The sequence below is a fragment of the Streptopelia decaocto genome, assembly GCF_964273445.1.
Source record: "Streptopelia decaocto genome assembly, chromosome: Z".
NCBI lineage: Eukaryota > Metazoa > Chordata > Aves > Columbiformes > Columbidae > Streptopelia > Streptopelia decaocto.
Genome location: NC_138657.1, coordinates 77,990,896 through 78,014,435, shown reverse-complemented (window position 1 = coordinate 78,014,435; position 23,540 = coordinate 77,990,896). Strand labels below are relative to the sequence as shown.

General features: G+C 43.4%; 1 protein-coding gene across 3 annotated transcripts in view; it reads right to left on the bottom strand.

Moving 5' to 3' along the window:
- The window catches only part of SETBP1 (SET binding protein 1), a 262,069-nt gene extending 247,299 nt beyond the window's left edge, over nt 1–14,770 (bottom strand). For all 3 annotated transcript variants that reach the window (XM_082074622.1, XM_082074623.1, XM_082074624.1), the window contains exon 1: nt 13,754–14,770. The gene's annotated coding sequence lies outside the window, so the exon portion shown is untranslated. The remainder of the gene's footprint in view (nt 1–13,753) is intronic.
- Nucleotides 14,771–23,540: the final 8,770 nt, after the last annotated feature.

The following is a 23,540-nucleotide window of genomic DNA, read 5'->3' as shown; positions in this document are numbered from 1 at the left end:
CAGCATTCCAGGGAGTTACTGCTCTGGTATGCACGCATGTACAATGGGCACTCTGTGCTGGCCTCCACCCACAGGCTTTTAACCTCTCTCACTGCTGGTAAAAAAAAAGAAGGCTTCTGGCAGACAGCATCTAGCTCTGTGGGCAGGGCAGCAGGATGAGCCCACAGCCACCAAGGGTGCAGGGAAGGGACCACAGCCACTGTCGTAATGGACCAGCTCCCTTGGGACCTTGTGTCGAATGGGTCCTGGCACGAACTTATGGTTCTGAGCTGGGAAGGGTCTTTCAGGTTTAGAACCATTACCTAATGTTTTATGGAGGGCGAACAAAACACTAGGTTTCTTCTCCAAAGAGTGGTTGTAGGTCTTAGACATCAGCTTTGGGTCATGATGCCCAAAAACACTCACCCTGCTTGGCCACATGCCTCCAGGTCGGTACAAAAAAGCAACAGATGAATAAAGTAATTGCATTACACTCATGTCAGGTGAGCTCACACTAAATCCACCTTAAAATACCACTTAAAAATATCAGCCTCCTGTTCTGCTGACAGCCTGCAGATGATGATATCACCAGACCCGCAGGTAGCAACAAATAACCTTGCACTCAAACACCAAGCAGAATTAACTGGGTCATTGTTTTAGGTATCTCCTTACTCTCCTCCAGGGTTAATAGTTAAATGACTTGGGTGCAGGGACATTATACTTGTCTTTCTTGTTTGGGCAGGCTACCCGCACCTTGGCTAATTAGAGAACCTCACTTCAGGCTTCTGAATGTGTAACCTCTTTTGGAAAACTCCTCATCTCCCCTCTCCAGGCTAGCTTCAAGCAGAAGCGCTGAAGGGACAGCAATGAACATTTTTCCTCCAGCAGCTCTTCTGCCTTAACTGGCAATATGCAGATCTGAAAATCTAGGAAGGAAGTGGATTTTCCAGGAGACCTCTAGCTCTATTTTAAACACCCAAGAGATAGGGGCAGTCTGTACTTCTAAGTGTTCACCTAAACTGCCCTTCCAGGACTCCAAGGCTCACCAGCATCAAGTCATGTTCAATAAGCAACTACAGAGGCATTTTACCATCCAAATTAAGCTCCCAGAGGAAAGCGTTACCGCTGACTTCCTGCAGTCAAGTTAAATTTGAGGAGGATAATTCACAGGTGAATGACAACAAATTTCACGGAAGTTGGCATTAGCTCTTAATTAGAGAGAGATTCACGCTTCCTCTGATAAGTACTGAGAAATAATCAAACGCCTTCGTGCTCAGCCTTGCTATGGCTTCTCATACATTTCTTATGGGTTCCTCTGGGCACCTCAAACACAATTCTGGAGGCAAAGACCTGAGTACAAGACCTTCCTTTGGGTCATACTGGATGTCTCCCAGTAAGGGCTCTGAATACGCTTCCTTCTCCAGCGTGGGGCAACTCCTCAAGTATTCAGATACCAGAGTTATAATACAATTAAAGTGAAAATTTGTTGAGGAGGAAAACAAAAGTGAGAGATCACGGTACGGGGGGGAGACACCCACCTATTTGGTGTTCTCCGTGAAATGAAAGTGGGAACAATACTTGGCACAGCTTTTGCCCTACGCGCAGAAGCAACCACATTAGTAAGAAGCAAACACTGATTAGACAAAAGCAAACAAGCCAAGTTCAGCTGCCCAGTGTTTGTGCTACTGCTCTGATTTGCCTGAACACTAGCAGAGAGCTCAGGGTAATATTAAGAGATGCTGCCCAATTCCCTTAATACACTAATCGCAGCCATACCTGTAGCTACTGAAAATGCATTAATTTTACCCATAGAGACCAAAAAAGTTCTGTTGAACAGGTTCAAGTGAGGGGAAACTGAGGCACAAATCCGAGAGTGTCATAGTGAACGTGACTTGCAGCCCACAACTTCTCAAACCCCACGTCTATCATGTTGCCTTTGGATCTCATGTTCTCTCATGCGACATACAGTTAAATCCCTAATCTCTGCAAAATGTCAGAAATCCTGGTAGCCTCTTTACACTCCATCTTTTTAAAACCATTCACCACAAAGCACTGGAGGCTATACAGCAATATTTAATGATGAGCTATCACCTTTCACTCCAAAAATTCCCAGGTTGTTTCCTCGATTATATATGCCACTGCTGAAATGCAGCTGCCTCTGGGGTAGAGGCCAATGGACAACCCACATTACACCCAAGGGAAAGTTTTGGTCAGAAACCTGCTTTTATGAGAAGTGTCAGTGAAACTTCAGAACCCATCATGGGACATAACAGCCTGGCATGCAGCAAGCTGCACTGAACTCAGTTAACTCACATTAAGAATACGAAAAAAAACCCCAAACAAACAAAAACCAGAACCAAACCAAAGCAAACAAACAAACAAATCCAAACAAACAAAACAAAACAAGTCCAGCCTATTTCTTCATTATTGTTTTACAAAAGCACTAGGAATTTCAAGCGTGGTTGTGGTCATGGTCCATGCACTGCGAGATCACCAGCAGCACAAGTTGAATGCAGATCAGGAACAGGCATCTGATCATACTTTTATGGAATGCACCAGAGCACACAAGATGGGAGTTAAGCCTTTCTTCATGACAACTTAAAGGCGGTTCCAGAGGATAGGTGACACATGTGAGCCATGAAGCCAGTGTGGTGCAGACAAGTGACACAGTATGATGGAATACAAAATCTGCTGGGATAAAATTAAGCCACAGCAAATTTATTTTTTTTTTAAACAAATTTGAACCAGGAGAATGAGTTTATACTGGATCAATATCATGCACCAGTACCTTTTTGAATCTGATGCTCAGAGCCCTGAAGCTCAACTATCACATCTTTGGACCACAACCTTAGATATTTCCTGTGATCATGATACTCTGAAAGAACAACCCAGCTCTGGGAAGAAGCTGGAAAAATGATTATGACAGCGGTTTTCCATCCATGCTATACATCCCATAGGAAACAACCTCTCCCTTTCAACCGGCTTCTGTCAATGAGGACAGAAACAAGGTAGAAGGACTTTCCCTTCAAGCAAAGCAAATGAACGTCATCTCAATAAAGAATCAGAAATGGCCTGGTGATGTCAAGATCCTCACCAGACACAGCCCTGAGCATCCTGCCTTAGGTAACCCTGGGCTGAGCAGCGTGGTCGACCGGACAATCTCCAGACATCCCTCCAGCCCCAGACATTCTGTGCTTCTGTGATGTGGGGTATTTTTTGCTCTGTCCAGCACTGGGCAAATTGGCCTCTCTACTGCATGACAATTTTAAATACGTTGCTAAAATTCCTGCCTATGATATCACCAGATATAGGCATTTCTAAAATAGATGTGGGTATACAATAGATACAGTATGAGATCCTCAGATGAGAAGAACAATTGTGAGCAGAATGACCATATGTGAATGCCCATAATCCACAGATTTTTTATAAGAAATAACTAACTAACTATGGTATGTGATTCGTTGACTGGGTGAGTTAAAGGCACAGGGGTTTACACAGAAGAAAGGTGCTTCCTCTCCATGTGGTCCCCTTGCCTCTAACACTGCTTTTGTTCCAGTCCTTACACCTCTGCCTCTGATTATGCATGGGTTATGCAAGGGATTTCTCTGAAGGGAAGGGATGAAAGCTCTCCCAGATGTGGTCTATCCACATGAAAACAAGGAGCAAGGATTAATGGTAGTTACCAGAACAGTAGAATGTAATCTTCACTCGATTCTATTGGATTGGCCTGCCTCTAAGTGATACCACCCCTCTGCACCCACAGCAGCATGACTGAGTAATGCTGACTGATGGCTCTGCCTCTGCATGCCGAAGTCCAGGAAAAGGAGCCAGGAAAAATTACACTGGAGGGGAAAAGACAAGGTAACTCAAAGATCTCCCATAGCCAGACGAGGCTGAAAGCATCCTCCCAAGGTAAAGAGGCAAAAATAAATGAAAGCCCAAGCATATCCATAATTACAGAAGCATGTCAGTGTGCACATTACATATATGTGTATCTGTCTTCTCAACATAGAGGCATTAAGAGGAGATTACAGAATCATATTTGACTCCATAATTAGGTTTGAGACTCCATAATTAGATCAGATAGTCACCTTTTCTATGTAAATAACTAACTCATACAACACTGAAGGGCGGGCCAACTGAATGATTAAACAACTGACACGGCCATAAATCAGAAGGCCCATAAAACCAACACTGCGCAAGGTGCAGCTGTGGCGACAGCCAGCATAGCAAAGCACCCATCTGTAGTAGGACAAGAGATGCCCATCATGTTGCCCAAGGACTTTACAAGCTTCTGCCTGAAAACTGTGCCAAGGTTTTATAAATCTACTCGGTTACATCCTCAAGCTGTATCTGGCTGTTGGGAAAGGGAGTATGATCACCAGACCTGTAAGCACCTCCTGATGCTGACTTCTGGTCTCTAATGGAGCAACCTCATCCCACTTGTGCCCTCTGAGACAAGTGCTGCTGCAGGACTGCTGTAGAACTAGGTTCAGTTCAATGCATTTACATTTCTGAATCAAGGAATAGCGTTTGATCCCAATGACATCAGGAGTCGGTGTATTATTTTTACCCATCGCCCTTGTGAAGAATAGGCCTCCAGGACATTAGAAAACAGAATGAGATGCCAACTGTGCTCCAGCTCATTATAACACAAAGAGCCAACCAAGGAGATTCGTCAGATCAACACCAGGTTGCTGAACTCCCAGACCAAGCATCATAATAAAACATAATCAAAGGTGATTTCTAAGATGATTCAAGAGAATACCATTAGCAGTATACTGGTTGCAGCAATGTGTGCTACTACAAGGATAAAACTTATTCCATTAACAACAGCCATAAAACCCTTTGGGGAAAAGTGTCAATATGCATGAGTAGAAGACTTCAAATGTTTACTCCATTCTAGCCAGCTCTTGCCAAGCGCACCATCCTGGAGGTAGTGGCAGCCACTCCAGGCTACAAGTGGAAAGTTTTATGGGTATTTAGGGAAAGGTTATTGGCACAGAGATCAGCCACAGAAAGCGAAACTCTGCACAGTTCCATCATCTGTGTTACCAAACTTTCCTAGATCAGCTCTGCTCTTGGAGAGCTGCCATCAGACACAGTAGTCTCCTTCTAACGCGGTTGTGCTAGGGCAACAATCTCTCCTTCTCCTTCTGATCAAACATTTTCCTCTGCACCCTGAGACATGTGGAAAATTATTTCTTTATATAAATCACTAATGAGAGGTTTATTTTTATTCACGAATGCTGCCACAGGACTCATCTTTCCTCCTTTTTTTTTTTTTTGCTTCTCTCCATTATTTCATTTTTGCTTGCACAAGTGCCAAATACACCAGCTTTCCCTCCCTTCAGGAAAAAAAAAGAAATAAATAAAATAAAATAACACATCTGATAGAGAATGCACCAGGTTTTGGCTCAGCAGCCATTCCTCAGAGCTATAAGCAATGGCACAAGGAGGACCAAAAAGGCTTTGGTCCAGGATCTATCCTGTGCACAGTCCAGGGGCTGTACAAACAACACATCCCATGTTACTCAATTCTACATTATTCAAATGAGGTTAGGAATAAGAAAGGTTGGATATTTTCCATGCAGGCTTGCATTGTGCATTTCCATGCTAAGTAACTGGTGGTAACTTGCTTGGTGCTGTACAACGTACCAAGTGTCCTCAGTATCAATGGGGGACTGTGGGAAAATAGGGCATATAAGGGGCATGCAAGAAGAAGAGCAATAATTTGGGGTATTTAGAGGAAGGCACTGAGACTGCTTTTCCTTGCAAAACATGTTAGTCCTTTGGCTTTGAGTGAGGAGAAGTGTCTGGGTCAGCAAAAGAAAATAAAAAGAAGTGCCTTTAAAACCTCATAGATTGCAGAAGAAAAAAGCAGGAGGCAAAAGCAGCACAGGACACAAGCGGGTGTGAATGGATGAGCACAGGGCAAAGAGCAGAACATGGTGCCAGGACAGTGGCATTAAGAGGCATAAACATTAGTCTGGAGCATGCTGGTGGGAAGACCTGAGGCCAGGAATAAAGACAAGGTAACAGACAGCTGCTATAGGCAAAGGAAAGGAGAAGCTTCACCTCTAATGAGGCTGAAGAGGAAGCGGTTGCAGAAGTGTTGGGAGAAGTTGAGTCAGACAGGAGATAAAAGCCTGCTGAGTACCTGCACACCCAAAAAGCCTCTTCAGCTGAACCACTTCGCTGTACTCTGTGGAGCTTTGCACACATTTGACTCCCTCCCTCACTCAATCCAAACAGGTTTGGGAGCATGAGGTTACGACTCACATCTCTGTTTAAGGAGGACTATTATTTTGGGTTGCTATTCCCTTGTAATGCCACTGACTTCAGGAGGATGTTAAAGGTCAGAATAGGGTCAGAATTCAGTGGAATCCCAAGGTTAAGTCATTCATGGGTGCTTTCTCTCTGTGTTAATGACATATGGGTCTCTGTTGCCTAATCTGAGTCCTTCACCTAGGTCTCAACCACGCAAAGTTTGGTCTGTGGGCTCTGATGGGTCAAGACACCCCTGAACTAAGGCATCCATACTGGAGATGGATGCAGGTTTGGATCAGGTCCCATTGCCTACCTATGGCCATATTGCAGCTCACTGCTATTTTACTGTTGCTCACACTATTTTTTTCAGATGTTTTCTCAAGGGCCCTGGGACGTCTCTTCACTAAGCTAAGCCTGAAGAAAATGTTCTGGCCTGAAAACCACACTTAAAAGTTGGCATATTTTAAGAACAGATCTCTCTTCAACTCTGATAAATGGAAGGAAAAGCAGGACCTATGTTCCTGTGACTACCTCCTATGATACAGAACTGAGACCTAATGTAAACCAACACCTATAGCAAATTACATTTGTGACATTTATCCAGCAGGATTTGCAGGGACAACGCACCTCTGTTTAAGTCAACTGACTGAAAGATCTCAACCAACTTTAGGATGCCTACAATGACAATTAAATTGTCATGGCTTTGGAAATGGTGACCTCCATTTTTTCTTGTACCACTCACACACCAAAAGAAGACAGATGCCTTCAACAAGCCCTATGTTTATATACATTTATCAGCTCAAAGTCCAGCAGGTTAGACTGCTGCCCTCTTTAAAAGCATGTGGTTAGAATAATTTAAAAGGGAAAAGTGGTTCCTATTCTTCACTTTTTCTGAATAAATTCGAAAAAAGAAGGAACGACTGACAGCTGGAGAGAATTTACTCAGTCTTTCAGGAAGAAAATTGCTATCAAGCAAAGAGAAAGCATGCCCATTAGGTGAAGGTTTGTGGAAGTTACAAGGACATGAATATATGGGTTAATATTTTAAACTGTTTTGCAACCTTAGGAACAATGGGCATGTATAATAACACTTTGCCCAAATGGCTGCTGTAATGCTTTACTGTATACAATCCTGTTTGAACACCTACTAAACTCTCCCAGTTAAGCTTCACATCTCTGATCCGTTCTCAGAAAGAACTGAGGAATTCAGAAGAGAATTATTCCCTTGTACAGAATTCTACTGAATCCCCACTATAGAGCTCCATAGGAAGGCTTTAGAGAAAAGAAAAAGAAAAAATAATAATAATAAATAAATAAATAAATGATTAAATAAATAAATAAATAAATAAATAAATAAATGATAAAATAATAATAAATGAAAAAAAGCTACAGGAAGGAATTACTTGTCTAGCAAACTAATAGGATTTCAGAGAAAGTTTGGAGGAAACCCCACTGCATTCTCCAAAGCCAAAAGTCTAGCAAGACTCAAGGAGAGGTAGGCATGGATCACAGCCTCACTGCAGAATATGCTAGGTCTGGAAACACACAGGGAAGCTGGGCCGGTATCCAAGCCTTAAAAATCACATCAGTAGGATATCCAGGATACATGGATGCAGATGGAGGAAAGACATGCTTGTAACGCCTTGCAGCTTGACCTCTGGTTTTAGTATCATCATTTTCTCCCTTCCATTTTAAAACCAACTTTCCCATCTGCTGAAATACCAGGACAGAAACTGAATGATTCATTGTACACATATATATCTCTCATTTTTAAAGGTTAAGGCTTACAAATGTACCAAAGTAACATAAAACCTCAGGCTTCCAATCTTTAACCCATCTCTAATTTTGAGGTATTTAAGTGAGCCCTGGGTTACCCCATGCTTGCCTTCTGCACATTCTTCTGAACAGCTTTCCCAAGTGCTATTACAGGAGATACCATACTGCAGTGGAGGGAACTTTCTGCTCATCACTGCCACATTCACAGAGCCTTAAACTGCCCAGGACTGCACAGCAAATTCACAGCAATTCACTCCTTCAGAAACAGTGAGAAGCCAAATAAGTCACACCCACAACAGCTTTTAGCTACCACTCCAGTACTCCACTCCACCAGGCGTTTCCATCCCAATATATCATGCACTGCAGAGCTGAGCCTTGGGCCACGCTGTTCTCTGGTATTCACCAGTGTGGGTCAGAGCCTCACCACCACCTTCTGACCTTGTCTTTGCATGGAAATTGGCTTCTCCACACATTGAGCTTGCTTTCAAAAAAAGTGCATCAGATTCACCAGCCCTGCATAGGAAAGACAACTCAGGCTCATCCTTACTGCCTACATAACTCCTTTTTCTCTGCAAAACCCCTGCACTGGATGCACACATACATGAGCCTCACCACTGTCGCCACTCAAAAGCAAGAGTAAACCTGACCCTGGGATCTGTGAGCAACATCAGGGACTGTATTACCAGGGTATGTCTCTGGCCACCTTCCTGTTTTGGCACCTTGTGCTTCAGCCCCATCACTTTCCCCTCCACTTCTGAAGTCGGCGGGGTCATCACCACACACTGCCAACAGCACAGGGGTTGGGCGAACAGGCAGCTGGACAAAGATCATAGAGATACAGAGACCTGAGACCTCGCAAATATCCCCAGCTGGACTGGGAAGTAAACTAGAGCTGTAAAGATCATAATCAAGCCTGGATCAAATCCTCACAATACTCAGGCTGTTTGAGGTCCAGAGTTTCAATTTGGCCTTCTGGAGAGAGAGGTTACTAACCTGAGAACAGGTCGAAATTTTCAATTTCGTAAAAGACAACAAAAGCCTAAATAAAATAATGTCAGAAAATTGTTTTTCATATCCAGCTGCCCCACAGTTTACAGTAAAAGCTCATCATTGTGTTCGGACAATCTGTGCTGCCAAGTAAATCCAACTCCAAAAGGGCAAAATAGCCCCTAACTCTGCTCTCTCTCAAGAGCTGATAAACAGAAATTACCACCTCCTACTTCCTTCACACATTTCCTCAGCTCTGAAAAACAAGCTGCATTATTCTCTGACTGCTTTTATTCAATCTAAGAAATTATTTTGCCTTCCTTTTTTTTTTTCTTTTACCCCCCTCTATTTATCCCGTCCACTTTGCTCTCTCTATGACCAGTTAAATGATAATGCAGAATCCAGGTGCCTGCTGGGGACCTGCATCCAGCAGGTCTCTAAAACCAGGTCTGAAGATGCAATGAACTTTTGAAGCTGTATCAAGTGAAGCCTTCACATTGGGAGAAGGAGAAAGAAACCATCTCTAAGGGTTTGAGTACACCTCAGATGCAACTGTGTTAACAACGCAAAGAAGGCAAAGCAGTCCTAACCTTCAGAGTTTGGAAATCATTTTCAGATCTGACAGTCCCCCCAGGCTAAAACCTGGAGCTGAGGAGTTTTAAAGCCCATCTTTAATCAACATGACAATTTCCAAAATGGGTGAGTAATTTTATTTCCTCAACAAAAATAATGGGAAAGTAAACTTTATTTATTTATTTATTTATTTATTTATTTAACAGGTTGGAAAAATAGAAAGTAATAAGAACAGAACCTATAATAGCAGCAAAACCAGTTCCAGTAGAAGCCACAAGCTCTACAATAAAACACTGGGAACCTTCTCCACTGAAGTCCTCTCATAGATTCTCGCACTTTCGCGAGGCTTTGGACTAGCTCTAAACCTTGGATAGATGCTGCACTAAGAGTGCCCAGACTTCCCAGCAATGAGGCTAGATCTTGCCATGCATTTCACCTGGCCACCTGGCTTCTTTATGTACAGGTCTGCTGGCCTTGACTCATAATCAAATGTATGCTTAACTGTGGCACTTACACACTCAAAACTGTGTGTACCTATATGTTCTGGCAGGCAAAAATGACATGCCAAATTTTCTGAATATGGCTTAAATCCTGTTAAGTTGGCCCTCCTGTGGGCCACGGATCACAGAGCACATTCAACATCATCACAGACCCACAGATCACAGATAGTCCAGAGATGGGTAGCTAACGGGGAGCAAGAAAGACCCCCTAGGCATACAATTAAACAAATCAGTCATCAATTCACTGGGAGAGCTTTCATTTACATCACAGCAATCTGTTGGAGCCCAGAACTGTTTTTACGTGGTTCATTAGACAATAGCCTTTCTTGCTACTAGTTGGGTCAAGAGTCAAAACTGCTGTGTAATTGCAAGACTCAGAGCACAAGGCCGGAGTTTTTCAGTCCTGAAGGGTGTTGTCCAAAGGGGAAAGAAAACAGAAGGGAAAGATTATGTGTGAGCAATTGAGTCCTACTGAGAGGGGCAAAAAAAAAGTCACTGAACTGGGATTAGCCAAATCTTGTAATGGAAAACAAGAGTCCTGTTGGTAAGCTGGCACTTACACCTATGAGATGTGTGTGCTGGGGGAAAGGAGCTCAAAGGATGGGTCAAAACAGACCAGAAGAGGAGATTAAGCAGCATCTGAAGCCAAAAAAATGATGGTTGGACCTTTTCACACATTTAACTCCTTGAGTTGATTAAGCACATGGCAATAGCAGTTATTTGAAAAGAACAGCTCCCAACTTAATCAAAGTACATTATTGGAAATGATACTGAGGAACCTCAGTAGAAAAACCCAGTAAATATAAATTCAAGCTCAGTTATTATTATTATTAATAATAAATTGTGGCCACTGTTTCTTTGTTTGCCAACAACTAGCATAGTTTATGGCTCTACACAAACCTAACACACCATTTTATTACATTTCAGAGAGTGCATCCTTCTAAAATGATAATGTGTTAATAATCTATGCTGGGCTTTTTGGCAGGAACCAAAGAGCTCAGACAACTTGAAATAACATCAGCAAAAAATTATTTATTCCCCATCCCTAGTTGCAGAGAAAACAGAGGTTTTCTTGGCTCAGTTACTTCTCAATAGATTTCTGGTTTCAATTAAAACTTTGAGTCTGAGAAGTTAGAAAAAAAAAAAAAAGCCAAAGCCAATAAGAGATGGAAAAGAATTCTCCATTCACTGAGTGTTTCTGCCTTTTTTTTTTTTTTTTTCTTTCCCTGCTTTTACATAACCCTTCTGAGTTAAGATCACAGATTAAAGTACAACTTCATTGTTTGGAGAGGTTTTTCTCCTTTCAGCTAAAAATCAAATGGAGATGAAAAATGTTTCTCCTTTGAGCAGAAAGAGCTGCTGACTGAGGGGAGTAATCCCAGCGAAGGCCGAGGAAGTGCAGAAAGGTGTGGGTGAAATAGCCACTTGCACATTTTCCCTGATAGACATTTTTTCTCCCATCTGCGATAAAAGGTCTTAGACACTTGTTTCCTCAGGTTCGTGCTATCGCTGCCTAACGTTAGATGGCCGATTATATCATTACCGTAGCCTGCACCAAGTTAGTCCTGGCTGCAGGGGCTGTTGGATCAATAATTATTCCCATTTGGGTCCATAATATTCAACACGGGATTGGATTTGCCAGCAGTCCTTTACCCATGAAATCCTCCTGTCAATACGAAAAGGATCAAATTACTTTCCCTGACAGCAGAGGACTAGCAGGCTCAGCGCTTTGCTCGCCTCGCACATCCTTTGCGGTTTGACAGATGGACACACCAGGCACCCCGGCGGGTCCCCCCGCCCCGGCCCGGCCCGGGCCCGGCACGGCCACCGCGGCTAATGAAACACCTCTGCTTGCGGGGGGAGCAGCCCTGCCCGGCTCCCCCCTACCTCCCCCCCATCCCCGCCGGTCGCATTGGTGTGTGGCGGACTCCTCCCAGTGCCCGACTCGGCTCGCCTTGCTCACGGCAGCCGCCTGCCCTCACCCCCAACCCCGCGGCGGGGGCACCGCCATCACCCCCAGCACCTGGATGGGTTGGCAATGCACACCCCACCCCCCCGCCCCCCTCCCCAGCCGCCTCTCCATGCACACCCTCCTCCGCGGGGAAACCCCCCGCATCTCTCCTTGAAAACCCGCCCGGGGAAGGGGGACCTTGCCCGCCGGGGGGTGTCGGGCAGGGTCCCCCCCACCTCAGGCGGCCGCTCCCGGCGGCGAAGTGCCCTTTTAGCATCAGGCATCAGGCCCGAGATTATCAGGGCCGTTTATTTGAAGCGGAAACGAATCGGAAATCCTTCTCTCAACTGCCTTTTTAGACACATAAATATACACAGGCAGGGGCAGGCAGCGCGGGGACCGCCAGTACCCGGTGTGATGCACACACACACACACACACGCACTCACACACACAAACACACCGGGAAACAAGGGCGGGAGGGGGCCCCCGCCTCGCCGGAGGGACCTGATTTCCCACTGCCCGTCAGGGAGACCCGGCGAGGAAGGGGTGTGAGTGTCTGTGAGCGTGTGTGTGCATGTGTGTGAGAGTGTGAGTGTGTGTGCACAGAGGTGGGCAGGGAGCCTTGCGCCAGGGCTGGAGTTGACAATAGCCGCCCGCGGCTACAGGCTGCGTTTTGTCTCCCCCCCCCCCAATATAAACACCTCCCGCCTCCCCTCGATAATATCGGCGATATTCAAACCGCCCAAAGCTGAACTCCACTTCCACCCGGGGGGAGGGGGAGAGGGACCACCGGGATCTTGGGGGCGGCAATCACCCGCTTATTAATAACGATTATTAAGGCGCCTCACTTCGCCATCGAGCAGGGGGAGTGGGGGGTCCCGCATTGCTAATTACGCCCCCCCCCCTTTCTCCACCCCCCGCCCCCTCCACACACATACTTCTTTGCTCCTGCAAATATCTGCTTTTCGAGGCTGCGTGTCCTTTTCAATGTCAAAACAAGCGCGGGGCCGCGGCGGCCTCCGCGGGGCAGCGGCGCTTCCCGCGCCCCCCCGCACCCAGCGCCAAGCATCGCCGCGGACCCCCAAGCACACACACACACACTTACACACACTCACACACACACAAATCCCCATAAGGTTACGATGTTGCTCTCTAGCTCCACTTAACCTGCAATTTACGAAGCGGAGGGGGCTCCCCCCCTCTCCTTTCCACACGCACACACATAACTGCCACCTACCCCCGGCACCGTCGAGGAAACACTTACAGGCTAGCAAAGCGGGGCGGAGGTGGGGGGGATATGGAGGGATAAACGCGTTATACAAACTCCTAAAAAAATTGCAACCCCTTCCCAGCAGCAAGGTCTTAACACACCCCCCTCGCCCAACCACACACATACACCCCCCACCAGCCACAAAGCATGGGGAGGAAAGGGGTCGGAGGGGGAGAGGACTCGAATGCATTGCACAGCGGAGAAATATTCCTTCCCCCCTCAAATAAATAAAGCCCTTTCCGCGCCATTGCGAAGTCACAACACGAAAAAAAAAAAAAAGGAGACATTAACTTTTGCATGCAGAGGGGAAAAACGGGGGGGGGTGGGGGTGGAGGGAAAAGAGAGAGGGGTAAAACCCTCCTGCAAACCGGATCATCAGGACAGACCTTTCCTCGATGGCTCAGGATTTTTGTTGCTTTTTTTTTTTTTTTTTTTTTTTTACTAACCCATATCCCCAAAACGGCAGCGAGGGCTTCTTAGCAGCTTCCTCTTCTTCTTTCTTCCTCCTTCTCCTCCTCCTCCTCTCTCGGATTCCCCCCTTCTTGTCTCTTCTCTTTTAGATCCCGGTTTCAATCCCTCGCCACAGCCCCCAAAGGTGCTTTTGCTTGTGTTGCGGCAAACCCATGGCGGTGTTCATCTGTCAGATTAGGGGAGCGCACGGCCGCGCAGCACACGCAGAGCGGAGAGGGAGGAGGGAGGGGGGGAGGAGGGAAGGCACCCGGAGAGAGGGAGATGGACGGACAGACAGAGGGATAGATAGCTCGATAGATAAATGATAGATAGATAGATAGATAGATAGATAGATAGATAGATAGATAGATAGATAGATAGAGTGAGAGCAAGAAGGGGGGAAAATGGCGTCTTGGAAGACGGAATCCCAGAGTAAATCAAATTAACACGCAACACCCAGAGCAGTCCCGGCTAATTTTAGCAGGATCCAAAATAAAATGAAAAGGAAAAGGGGGGGTGGGAAGGAGGAGAAGAAGTGGGGGCTGAAAGAAAGGAGAAGGGGGAAAGAAGAAGAAGAAGAAAAAAAGGGAGAGCAAGAAAAAAAAAAAAAAGAAAAAAAAATCAATGCACTGGATAAAATCCTGGATTTGAAATCGATGTTGCTTGTCTCTGGCTCTCTGGTTCTCTCGCTTTTCCTTGTCTTTTCCTTTTTTTTTTTTTTTTTTTCTTTTCGGAGAGGGGTCGTTTTTTGCTTTCTGTTTGTTGTTGTTGGTTGTTTGGGGGCCTTTTGAAGGGGGCGAGGGGGGAACCGTTTTCGGTTTTGCTTTTCCCGGCGAGTAGTTTAAAAAAAAAAAAAAAAAAAGAAAGAAAGAAAGAAAGAAAAGAAAAAAAGAAAAGAAAGAAAAAGAAAGAGCAAAACCCCGAGACGAGAAAAAAGGCTGCTTTGGCGGCGAGGAAGCTGTTCCCTTTATTCTGGCTCTCTCTCGTCTCCGGAGCGGGCCCGTGCTGGTGCCGGAGCTCCGGCGGGTGCGGGGCTGCGGCCGCCCCGCTCCCCCCGCCGCGCCGCGCCGAGGGAGGGCAAAGGGGAGGCGGGGGGAAAATACACCCCCTTTTCCTAACGGGCACGGGATCGGTGCTCACACACACACACACACCCCTCCTTGCTGAGAGTACAGTCTCGGAAAGGGGGCGTCTAGGGGCTGCTTTTTTTTTTTCTCCCCGCTGGATTTCCCTTTCTCTGTCTTTTATTTCGTCTTTTCGCCTGGTTCCCCCCTCTCTCCCTCTCCCTCCCTGCAAGGGGCTGCGATTTGTTTAAGCAGATCTGGGGGCTCGATGGCTCCGTTTACTCTCTCTTCCCCTGTTTCTCTCGCTCGCTCCCGGAGTCTTGCAGTACCGGGGAGGCAGCGGGGTGGGGGGGGCGGGGGGGCAATAAATGGTAATGATCAGGCTCACACAGAGACACACACACGCACACACACACTTCCACACACACATAAGCACACTCGGTGTGGCTGCAGTGCTCAGCCCTGGGTTAATGTACTCAACAGTGCCACTACCTGACACAACAGCAGCAGTGATGGGGGCGGGGGAGAAAAGGCAGAGAAGGTGAGACTCAGGTTAGTGGTACTTATCCCACTCCAATCTCTCCCTCTCCCACGTTTCCCCCCACCCCAACCTTTTCGCAGCACAGCCCCTGCGGGCTCCTGACTTATGCAAGAGATTTTTCGGGTTACAGTGACTGCTGTTCTGATCTGAGGTGAGGAACCCCTTTCTGGGGCTAGGGGATACAAGCAACACATTTTTTAAGGATTAAAGCTCCCCCCCCACCTCTCAGTGTGAAGCAGTAACAATGTCCAAAATACATCACAAATTCAGCTCTGGGCCAGAGGAGATGTAAAAAATCAAGTCCTTGGGCTTTTGCTTTCTTACCCTCCTTCTTCCAGCGCTGTGGGTGATCCTGACGTTTGGTTTACCAGTCTGGCAAACTGTTACTCACAGGAATGAAATGTTGACTTGCCTGTGTAATCACACAGGTGATGAGGAGGAACCCCTAGAAAAATGAAGGTTTGTGGGATAGAGCTGTGTAAGTGTACTTACAGGTACAGGTAACATTGTGGGGGAGTAGGGATCATCCCCCTGGGTACCTCTGCATGTTTGATCCCCTGTAGAGATGGTGCCACAGGGATCCCTATCCTAGAGTGTTGCAGGAAGCTAAAAGTACATGGAGTTTCTCCTCCTTGTTCTGGGATAAGTGATAATCACAGGTCATCATCCAAATGACCTGAATTCAGGGTTCAAGCAATGCTAGGACTACCTGGGTTGACCCCTAGTAGCCATGGAGGCTTATTGGTATACAATGATCCTTTACATGTGTAGCAAAATGTCTACAACAGAGGTCTCAATCTGGAGCCAGAGGAGTAGGAGGACTTCATGTGGTCCATGAGATGCCAGCGTACCCCTCATCAGCCCTTAGGAGGCTCAACTATATGGGTGAGCATGTGTCCTGAGCCCCACCATGCTTCCTCATGCTTTCTGGGAAAAGCTCCTAGATAAAAATCACACAAAGCCATTAGTTCCCTTTGTATATCTCTATATGATTGATCTCTGCCTTGATGCCTTCAAATCCCAAGCTGATGGGTTTGGATAGAAGCAACAACACTTCCTCCTTCTTTCATTATCCTTTCTTCCCAGCTTCTCTTCATCAACAGAAGAAGACAAATAAGAAAATCATTAAAACACACAAAAAAATGAAGACTAACAGATCAATTGCACCTCCACCCTAAACAAATGCATAACCTGAAAACTTTTGAATCACAAATGTCACACTGAAACTGTTGACACTTCTGATTGAAACCAAACAAGAATTGTCATTTTGAATAAGCACTTTGACATGGCTTGTTTCTTTAAATTAAGTCACTCAACTGGAGCTACATTTTGTCATTTTGTATCTAAATGGAACAAAAAAGAAATAGTTTCAACATTTCTTGGCACAGCCGCCAGTGACATTTTCATGTGAAGAATTCTGTTTCAAAAAGTTTTGGCAGGTAAACCGTATGAGTTGAAGAGCTCTATTGACCATTGTCTTCCTCCTTGGAATGAACTGACACATGAGTATGAAATAATTGGCTTGATTGGATTAACATAGAAGACCAAGTTATGCACCAAAATACCAAACAAACAAACAAACAAACAAACAAACAAAAAACAACAAAAAAACACCACAACAAAAAAACGCTTTTGATTTTCCTTTGCTAGAAAAACTGATTTGTTTAATAAGTTCAGGATAAGAAGTGTTTTGTGAGACATCACTGTTTTTGCCTTGTTTTTCTTTTCTTCTGTAGAGTATACATATACATATACATATACATATACATATACATATACATATACATATACATATACATATACATATACATATACATATACATATACATATACATATACATATACATATACATATACATATACATATACATATACATATACATATACACATACACATACACATACACATACACATACACATACACATACACATACAAATATATCCAGGCAGCCCCATTAAATTTCAAACTGAGAAGTTGAATTTGGGATGACTTATTTAATGCTCACTTACTATGAAAACATGAGGGAGTCTAAAAAATAATAGTAAAAAAGTCTCAAAATTACTAAAGGAAGATTTTTATTCACACAAAGTTATTTTTAGACCTATCTTATGTATAACTGGAGAAAAAAAAATCACACGTGGTTACCTGTAGACCTCAAACTCTGAAAAGACCGATCAGGATAAATTTCATAAGAGTGGTCACCCTGTACGACATGTGTGCATAAATCATTGCAGATCAGGGCTGACATCAAAGGATTTTTACCTATGGTTTTGTCTTCTAGATGAAGAACATTTTGCTTTAAAAACTTCTCTTTCTGACTCTGCTGTGTGTCATGGAGTTCATACAATTTAAGCAAATAATCTGAAAAAGGAAATTCCCTTCTCTTTGTTCTTTTCACTTAAAAAATACCATGACATTCATAAAGTTGGTTTGGTTCCTGCAGTGGACCTGAGATGAGTTTCCTATTTGTGTCTAACAATCTGTACATAACCTTGACTGCATGAGACAGGCAGATGTTTTATAATGAAGGCCATGAGTCTGTTATTTTTATATAAATAGCATACTGAGCTTAAAGTGTATATCAGTCTTTCTAGGTTCAAGGTATTAATTAATGTTATGTGGAATTATTGAGTGATTTGTAAGTTAATGTGAAAGAAAAAACTTATCTTGCAAAGCCTCCAGTGAACACTAGCAACACCTTATATGATCCAAAAATACAAAAAAAAATCATTTAAAATAACTATTTGTAATTGTTTAAATCAGACAAATTTCCTTACGTGTTTTTGCTTTTCAGTAGCCTAGCATTCTTCTGAGCTTTACACAGAAAGCTCTGTCTGTCTGTCTATCTATCTATCTATCTATCTATCTATCTATCTATCTATCTATCTATCTTCTATCTGTTTATCTATATACACATAAACTCTCAGACATACAATATTTAGCAATTCATTGTATTCTACTACAGTGTAAGTGATGAGTGATTAAACTCTAAGACAGATGAAAACAGACAGAAATATGAATGCATTCCAATCCTCCAATTTTTTGTCAGGAATTGGAAATCCAACTGTTTTCACAATTGGCCCCAAAATAGAAATAATAGTGATTGTTAAAGTTGACCTTTTATTTTGTAAATCCCTCAGACATGTGGTATCAAGTTTCAACATTGTTGTGTGTACAATGGTGGGCAAGGATCAAAACCCAGGGCCAAAGAATTGGAAACCAAGTGCAAAACTAATTTTAGAAGACATAAACCCTCTCTTTTGTTTGATTCTCCATGGGTTTAGTATATTTATACTCCCAGTATTCCCAGACTATATCTTTACATTATTTTGATAACTGAGTTTGTTATCCCTATCTCAGCATCTTCTTGATATTGACGAAGACTGTGCTATGCTCATTACTGTCCAAAAATAAAAGAAGATTTTGTCTCCAATTTCTCAACCAGGACAATTAGAAGAAGCCTTCATAGCTTAGTAGCACCTTAGTCAGTGTGGGAGATGACCACATGGGGAGCTCAGGTTCAAGACCAGACTTTCTTATCTATCAGATCTTTCCACAGCTTTTTCCCCCTACAGAGCCAATGACTAAACATTTCTTTGTCATCAAGCAGTATACAAAAGTTGTAGGACTCAATGATGCAGCGCTTGCTGACACACCAGCACAGGTCCAGGAGCTGCCCTTTGCTCAGGCTGCTTAGACACGCAGGTCCTTTTGAACACCTTTGAATGTTTGCCTCCTGTAGCTCTTTCAACATGCATCAGTTTTTTACTGCTCTTAGAGTTGAGCTTATATTTTGCAGCATTTCCTGAGCAAACAAGTAACTCTGATCTAGTAAGCACACAAAATTCTTTCCCTCATAAATAACTTCAAAGAAACTGATTACTAATAAGTATCAAATCCTATCCTGGATTCTCATGGGCATTGTTGATATGTGATGGTGTGGATTTCAATCACAGTTTTCATATTCATATCAATTTTGCATGTATATGTATATATAGCCTTGAATATTCATACTTATATATATTTAAAGCTTTACAAACTAATAAAGAAGTAGTAACATGAATAAGAAGCAAAACACATTAACAGAAATATAACATCAGTCAATGAAGCACAGGACTGGCAGAAGGAAATTCAAAACTACATATTTTAGGACAGGGAGTGAAAGGAAATACTTGGTCTACTTGAGAATTCCAGGTATAAAGGATTGTTTCATTTAGCTAGGAAAGTCATGAAAGGAATTGATAACTAGAAGCTAAATTCAGAGAAGAGATGACATTGCAATGAAGACATACATGGTTAACAGTGATTAATCATTCCTGAAACTCAATAGGAGGATTGGTAAAAATCACCATCTCATGACATTTGCAGGTTGGAGACTGTATGGCTTCCTAGAAGATGTGTTCTAGCCAAGAAAAAGTAATTGTGTTCAGGACAAGAGCAGACATGAAATGAGTTAAGAACTACCTAACTGACAGATCCCTGAAAGTAATTGTCAATGCAGAATTATTGTTGAAGAGGAGTGTTACTTGAGGTTTCCCTTATGCTATTCATCAGTAACCTGGAAGTAAATATAAAAGTAGTCCTGATGACATTTGTAGATGACATTACGGTTGGTGAAATAGCAAAGACCGAGAGTCAAGGGCAGCCTCATTTAACAAACTGCACTGCCTGGCTTGGGCAAACAAAAAGCATTTTAACACAATAAGATGATAGTTTTGCTTCTTGTGAACACAGACAAAAACACTATAATGTGTGGTACTGCAGCCTGGACAAGCATGGCAGTATGGCTTTAGAGTTGGACCCTCAAATCCAAAAGTACCCATGTGATCCTTAGCTCTACAGACAGATGACTTGTGGTGCATGGCACCAGTAAGGTTGAACTCCAGAGGCTGTTCATGGGTCTGACAGCCACATTCTAAAACATATGGTGACAAAACTGGAGAGGGTACAGAAAAGAGCCACAAAAAATGATTGAGGGCTGGAGAAAGTGATTTACAGGGCAAGCATTGAAAAATTATGTTTAGCTATAAGAAGTAGATTTGATTTCAGGGGAAAAATGCCTTGTAGGCAAGGAAATTACATGGTACCAAGGGACTGGAGTTAGGTACCTAATTTCTCAAAGAAGCAAGGCTGGGATCATTCCTCCCTTCAGCATTTCCCACATGAAAGTTTAAGTGACCCATACCCATTGTAAATCCACACAATTCCTAGCTTTGTCCACATATTGCAATGGAAAGATCTGACTTAAGGCTTTGGGGTCCACTTTGTGGCTAAGTGTTGCGTTGCCCTGCTGCAATTCTGGGATTCATTTCTAGACATAAAGTTTCATGGAATAAAATAGAACTATTCTTAAGCCTAAACCAAGCTGAAGCACCAACAAACCCAAAAAGCTGGATTGTCCTTCCTGGCTTGGCAATCTTTGAAAATGAATTTGCAGAAGAATCTTGTACGTGTCTCCTGAACTCTGAATGACAGGAACATATACACAGTGCAGTTCTATGAAAGATGACATATAGTACCCAGCAAAATCTTACTACTCCTTGTTCAAAGTAGCCATCCCATGGCTGAAGAAACACTACCATAAGGTAAGGACAAATCATTACTTTTCCTAAGAAATTGTTGAATCAATAAAACTAGAGGTTTTTGCTTTTACTGATTTATCCAACCCAAGATGGACTTATTGGCACAGGAAAGGACAGAGACTTGCCTTCATGTCAAGATCCCACTGGTGATGTGTGATACTATCAGTTAGATTTCTACACTGTCCAAGTCAGAGTAGACATTTGAACCTTGTCTTCCAGATATTTCAAGTATGACTCAATTGGCTATTGCTAGATGGGTCTGCCATTGTATTTTATTCTTCTGCTCTGTTAGGCAAAAATAGCATTAATTGAACCAGAAGTACTGGATTTCTTTTGTCCCAGTATGTTCTTAATCCTACGGAGAAGGTAACAATTTTTATTTCTCATGAAAAAACACAGAATGTCCTTGATTTTATTAAAATTTGAAATATTGTCCCCTGCCCCAAGAAGAAAAAAAATTCCACACCAACACCCTTCATAGAATATGAAAACATCTCTGTGTGGGCCAGCCATACAGTAGGAAACACAGAATACGAGATAATGTCAGCAGCCAGAGGGTACATTTCACAGGTGAGCTGAGGTTGGCATTAGAAATTATTTGGGGGAAAAAAATGACAATGCTCACATGCTATTAGTAATGTGCGAAATTCTTCAGATCAAAGTGGGTAATATCCATATGGACATCTATTAATGGATAATATCCATATGGAGAATATCCAGTTCTCAGTACCTATGCACCTTCTTTATCTAAAACTTCTATCATCTTAGTTGTTCCTTTCTTCCCAGAGCTTCACAAAACTTGACACATGGATGCTTTATATGCCTAAATTATTTATCATTGTTGTGGGACACCTGAAACTTTTGAAGATGGAAACTTGAGGAACAAGGTGTGTCACATTTCAGTGTGAAGCTCCATCTGAGTAATAGTTTGCAAACATACATAATACTTTGGGGTGTCTGGCACTGTATGTGTGAATGAAACTCTGCCAGTCCATGCACAGTGAGAAGGAGACCCCACAAGGCCAGGGTGCAATATTCAGCAAGAGTCATTACTGCTATTAAGTCTCTGTCATCTGTGCTGGTTCTCATCTAAGGGACAGCACCTTTTACAGCCCCGCAGTTGGTGGCATCAGACTGGTCAATGTGCTTGTGGGATGCTCGAGCCTCTACAATGGCAAACAGCAGCACACCCAGTAGAAAGCAGATTATATTTTTCAGTGCCAGGTCTACAGTAGAGCCTCAGAATACCTAATTCTTCATTTTCTTGCTTTTGCCTATTAATTATCATTCCATGACATCCCCATGGTGTTATCCAGCCTTTGCATTGGACGTGTGGAGACCCCCTGAGTCACACAGAGCAGCACCAGGCGTCAGCCGGAGTGACCCTCAATGCCCAACCTGAGGGAGAACCAGGCAAGAAATGCCTGGTCTGCAAAACTGACAGCTGATTGATTCCCCGTGCTCAACTTTTTAATTCACACCTAGGTCATTTATCAATGTTTTCTTATCTGAGAGTTTCATTGTCAGCAAATCAAATTTGGAGAAAACCCCAAACTGTGTGGTTGTGTGGGGATGACATGGGTGGGTTTTGCCACATGGATATAGCACTCCTTTGCCTCTTTCACCGCAGCATTTTTTTCCTGCCTTTTCCCCACCAACCTTTTTTTTTTTTTTTTTTCGGTTTTGGACGGTTTTGGTCGAACAGCCATGAAGCATTGCCCCCTGCCGGCAGGTCGGACACCTGGCTGCGAGCGCGGGGTGTCCGTGTGTCTGTCTGCAACGGGTCCTGCAGCGCCTGGGCAAAGGAGGGGATTAAAAGTATAAGCATCCAGCAGCTCGATATTTAAATTTTAGAAAAGAAAAGAAAAGAGAAGAAAGTCAGAAAGAAATAATCAGCACAAAAAGTGTTGGTTGCATCGATAAAATTTAATACACAAACACCACAGTTTTCCTTTTTTTTTTTTTTTTAATGCTTTAAAATAATAACTGACGAAGCACTTCTTTCTCCAGCTGCACAACATTGTGCTCATGCAGCAGCATATGTGATTGAGAGAGACTTGTGCAGTCCCATTGTTCATTAGGAGTGAAATGTAGACTAACAACATGGGTGGTAAAAAGTCACTGACAATAAAAAATTGTTCAAGAACAGGATGCAACTACCTTAGGTGCTAATTTGGCCTTTGATTGTAGGAGGATCCGAGCAGCCCATAGTTTCACAGAAAAACATTTGTACACACAATCCGCAGGACCTGAGGGGACTCCAGTGCTCCCATTTTACAGTCAAGGAGGTAAAACATAAAAAATGAAAATTCTTTACATCGGGTCACAATGGGAGACTTAGGCAGGAGGGTTTGAATTGGGTTTTTTTTGTACCCTAGACTCATCTCGCTCAGCCCACAAATGAGTTTTTCTGCCTCTGAAGTTTATACCAGCACTGTCCATTTTAAGCTGTGAGAAATTTAGGTAACAGAATACATTTTAACTTTTTCCAGTTCGATAAAACTCTGCATCTCAAATAAATTATATAATATAGAGCAGAAAACTTCTAGTGAGAGCAAGTTAAAAATATAAGATTTTTTTTTTTTCTCTCCATC